The 5,185-nt window shown below is 42.0% G+C and overlaps 1 non-coding gene across 1 annotated transcript; it reads left to right on the plus strand.

Annotated features, from left to right (window-relative positions):
• The first annotated feature begins 4,305 nt into the window (after positions 1-4,305).
• TRNAT-GGU (transfer RNA threonine (anticodon GGU)) lies at positions 4,306-4,379 on the plus strand. The gene has a single exon. It is a non-coding gene; the product is annotated as a tRNA-Thr (tRNA).
• The last annotated feature ends 806 nt before the right edge of the window (positions 4,380-5,185 follow it).

Below are 5,185 nucleotides of genomic sequence, written 5' to 3' on the forward strand. Positions count from 1 at the left end.
CTGCCGTGAGTCACCGGCGATGGCATAGGCTGCAGCCCCTGTGGCAGTGGGTTGCCATGGGCTACTGTGTGTAGCCAGCAGCCAGTGTGAGTGGCCAGCAGCTGCCATGAGCAGCTGTCCAGAAGCTGGCGACTGATGTGCCTCGCCCGGGAAGAGGGCAATGATTGTGCCAACTTGGGCCAGTGAGGCAATGTTCCTCCACAACTAGACTGAAGAACAAAACGACAGCAACTTGTCTGTTCTCCTTCCCCCAATTCCCCAGCTCTGTTCCCATCCCCCCAATTTCCCAATAAAAAAAATCTTAAAATAAAAAAAGAGTGCGAGCTCTGAGCAACAGGGTCGCCAAAAAAAAAAAAAAAAAAAAGGTTCTGTCTCCAAATACAGACACATTCCGAAGTACTGGAGGTAGGACTTCAACATGTGCATTTTAGGACGACGCAATTCAGCTCATAACAGGGGGGGAGTGAATTCCCAGGAATAGCACATGCAAAGGTCCTGAGTTAGTTTAAGGAAAAAGGAAGGCAGTGGGGCAAGGGCAGAGTGAGTGGGGGGGAAAAACCGGTTGCAGATGGAGCTGGACAGTGGCCAGGGGCCCGTTCCTCTAGGCACATGTAGATTATGGCAAGGATTTTATTCTAAGTGAGATGGAAAACCACTGGAGAGTTTTAGGCATGGTAGTGCAAGGACCCAGCTTTCAATTCCAAAAGGTCACTGCTAATGTGTGGCAACTGGGTGGAGTGGGGGCAAGAAAGGTACCAGGAAGTCTGTCAGGGGTCGATTGCAGGTGGTGGCATAGACAGTGCTCTCAGAGGCATAATGAGTAGGCTGAGTGAGGGGAAGAGTAAGTGGATGTTAAGAAGGAAGAGAGGAGTACAAGGTACCTTTTATAGAAGTGTCATTTTTAACCAAGATTCATCATCGCGGTGTGAGGAAGGTGAGCAAGGTCATTCTAATGAGTCTTGGATAATTTGATTGGAATAATAAGTGCCATTCATTGAGCCTGTACTATGTCACAGGGACTTGCTTTATATGCAGTTTCATTTCCTCATGGCAACCCCATGAGAGGGAATTGCCACCAGCATTGTAGAGATGAGGAACGGAGGCTCTGCTGAGCATCAGAGCCAGAAATGCACTCTCCAGCCCCCTAGTCCCCACCTGACACAGAGCCAGAAATGCACTCTCCAGCCCCCTAGTCCCCACCTGACACACCTCAGTACCCTACTCTTTATCCTGCTCCCTGTGGGGCTCAGAGGACGGCTGCTGCCTCCTTTCTCTCTCCCATGCAGCTGACCTTATCTCAGATCTGCCAGCAGAGTTAGCCCCACAGTGGAGATCTGAGGCTGCGGGCCTTTAATCAAATAGAGTTGCTAAAAGGGAACATTTAATTGCATGTTTTATTAATTTGTTCTCTGTGAAATATTAATCACAAACTCTTGCGAACATAATGTCGGGGGAGTAGTGAGTAACTGAGTTATGGCAATCTCGAAAGTCCTGAAACTCACCCAATTCTGGTTTCTTAGCTGAGTTCTAGCTCATGATCTCTCCTCCGTCTCACCAGAGACAATCAGTCCACCCAGAGGACTCTGCTGAACTCTGTCCCTCAGCCCTCCTGAGGAAAGCCGCAAGCTTATTTTTATGAAAAGGAAAACAATATTCAAAGGGAAAGTAAGGGAGGGGAAGCCCAGGGTGGGAAGGTGGCAGCTGGCAGTGCTGGGGAGGCAATCCAGGAGGACAGGGGGTACGGGAAGGGGAGAGGTCAAGGCGAAGACCACCTCTCCCTGCACAGACCACTGAGCAGGGCACAGCTTGACCTGAGCTGCCTGGCTGTGGGGTGAGGCGAGGCCACTCTCCACTCCCAGGTGGTTTTCTGTTGGCCTGGATAAATGTCAGCGATGAACACCAAACAGAAGTGATCTTTATTTTACTCAGACCAGAGCACACATTGCCACCTTCTCTTCAGGGAGCCCCAGGCCCAGGAACAGTTTTATAAAATAGTCTACAAGGAGAGGGAGTGGCCAGTGTGTGGGGCAAGTATCCAGTGATTTTCACAGATGGCACAGCTTCTGCTCTAGGGCTTTCCCATCTTAATAGGAGCAAAAGGGCCCTTCTCCCTGATGGGGGAAGAAACATTGTGTGAAGGTGTACTGATAATAGGAGGTAACTGGATTGCTGCCCTTAGGGAATGGCTGGTTCGAGAGAGTAGATAAGTTTGAAGAGGTCTCTGTTCTCAGGGGACCCCCAATTTGTTCTTGGGGAAAATTTCAGCCCAAAGTAGCTTACACAACCACTAATTACAATAAACTCTAGGATATGGTGAACATGTGCATGAAAATGACTAGAGTACCTTGTCATAGCTGAAGAAGTGTTAGGTAGTACATAGCACCTCTTGTTTTAAATGATCAGTAGATACTTTAAAAAGCATTCTGTTATTTAGATCTAAATATATATGATAATTTAGTATAAAAGTGGCATTTCGAATTAGTGGGGGAAAATGAATTATTCAATAAATCATGTTGGGATTACTGGATTATCCTATCTGTAAAAAAATAAACAAAACTTGGACTCCCAATCTCACTGCTTAGATTAAAACAAATTCCAGATAGATAGAAGTTTTAAATACAAAAAGTTAAGCCAATTTAAAAGAATGAGAAGACAAGCCACAGAATGGAAGGAAATATTTGCAAGACACATCTTACAGAGAGAGGGCTGTTATCCAAAATACACAAAGAACTCTTAAAGCTCAACAATAAGAAAACAATCCAGTGGAAACATGGATAAAAGACCTGAACAGACACTTCACCAAAGAAGATATACAGATGGCAAGTAAGCATATGAAAAGATGTTTAACATGATATGTCATCAAGGAAATGCGAATTAAAACAATGGGCTATCACTACACACATACTAGAGTGGCCAAAACCCCAAACACTGACACTACCAAATGCTGACGTGGATGTGGAGCACCAGGAAGTCCCATTCATTGCCAGTGGAATGCAAAATGGTACAGCCACTTTGGAAGACAGTTTGGCAGTTTCTTTCAAAACTGAAATTCTCTTACCATATGCTTCAGCAATTGCACTCCTTGATATTTACCCAGAGGACTTGAAAACTTACATCCACACAAAAACCCACCTATGATGTTTATAGCAGCTTTATTTATAACTGCCAAAACTTGGAAGCAGCCAAGGTGTTCTTTAGTGGAGAATGGATAAATAAACTGTGGCACATTCAGACCACAATGGAATATTATTCAGCACTAAAAAGGAATGAGCTACCAAGCCATGAGAAGACATGGAGGAAACTTAAAGCATATTACTTAGAGAAAGAAGCCAGTTTGAGAAGGCTATGTATTGTATGATTCCAACATATGACACTCTGGAAAAGGCAAAACTGTGGAGACAGGGAAAAGAACAGTGGTTGCCAGGGGTTGGAGGAGGGAGGGATAAATAGGCAGAGCACAGAGGATGTTTAGGGCAGTGAAATGATTTTGTATGATACTATAATGGTTGAAACATTTCATTATGCATTTGGCAAAACCCCCAGAATGTACAACGCCTTTAGTGAAATCTAAGGTAAACTATGGACTTCAGGTGACAAAGATGTGTCAGTGTAGGTTCATCGGTGATAATACATGTGCCACTCTGGTTGGGAATTTTGATATTGGGGGAGGCTGTGCATGTGCGGGAATTCTCTACTTTCCACTTAATTTTGCTGTGAGCCTAAAACTGCTCTAAAAAACCCAAAGTCTGTTAAAAAAAATGAAACCATCAGAAACAAAATAAAACAGAAAGTGAAGCCGGGCAGCTTTATTCATAATATCCCCAAAGTGGAAAATATCCAACAGGTGAAAGGATAAATGACCTGTGATTTATCCATACAATGAAATGCCACTCAATAATAAAAAATAAAAAAGATACAATGACACGAATAAATCCCACAGAGATTAAACTTAGTGGAATAAGCCAGATATAAAAGACATACTGTACAATTCCAATATGACATTCTGTAATAGGAAAAAGTAAAGGGAGAAAAAGCAGATTGGTGATCGCCTGGGGGTGGGGGTGGCAAGTGGGGATTGACTGTGAAGGGGATGGAGTCTCAATGGTGGGAACTCTATCGATGGAAATCAATTAGTTGATGGACATGCTCTTTAATTATATTGCTGGTTATTTGGCAATATAATTATGTATTTGTCAAAACTGATTGAACTGTATACTTGAAATGAGTGCATTTTATTATATGTAAGTTATTATTATGTGTAATTGTTATATGTAAAATTGATTTAAAAAATGAAACCATAAGGGTGACCTGTTAGCTCAGTTGGTTAGAGCGTGGTACTGGTAACACCAAGGTTGCCGGTTCGATCCCTGCATGGGCCACTGTGAGGTGCGCCCTCCTTAAGAGAGTCAACTATGCCATTGTATTGTAGCATGAAAGCAATGTGTAATCAATGACCAGGGCTGTTCCCCAATAAAAAAAAATAATAATAAAAAAAGAAACCATAAAAACTTTAGACGTAAACATGGGATACTTCAAAAAGATATAATTTGGGATGAGGAAGACTTGTTTAAACATGACACAAAACCTTGATGGCAAAAAGAAAAGATTGATAAACTTGATTATAGAAATGAAAATTTTCTATAGGGCAGGGAAATATCATGTGTAAAGTAAGAAAACAAGTGACAAACTGGGGAAAATATTTATAACTTGATCCCTCTTGTTCTTACTCTAACTGAAACAGGATATAAATATCAACCTATGCTTGATTCAAAACTTAGCCTGGTGAGGAATATACAGGTGAGTGTGTGTACACACACACACACACACACACACACACACACACACACACACANCATTTCATAATGCTAAAGAGTCAATTCATCATCAAGAGGATATAACAATCCTAAATGTTTATTTGCCTAATAATAGAGCTACAAAATACAGGTAGCAAAAACAGAATTGCAATGGAGAAATGGACAAATCCCCAATTATAATCAGATATTTCAATACCCTCTCTAAATAATTGATAAAACAAGTAAACAGACAATCAGCAAGGATATACTAGTTTTGAACAACACTATCAACCAACTTGTACTAATTGACATTTATAGACTATTCTCTCAACAACAGCAGAATACACATTTTGTTTTTTCAAGTGCATAGGGAACATTAACCAATAAGACCA

The sequence above is a fragment of the Hipposideros armiger genome, unplaced genomic scaffold (assembly GCF_001890085.2).
Source record: "Hipposideros armiger isolate ML-2016 unplaced genomic scaffold, ASM189008v1 scaffold_96, whole genome shotgun sequence".
Classification (NCBI taxonomy): domain Eukaryota; kingdom Metazoa; phylum Chordata; class Mammalia; order Chiroptera; family Hipposideridae; genus Hipposideros; species Hipposideros armiger.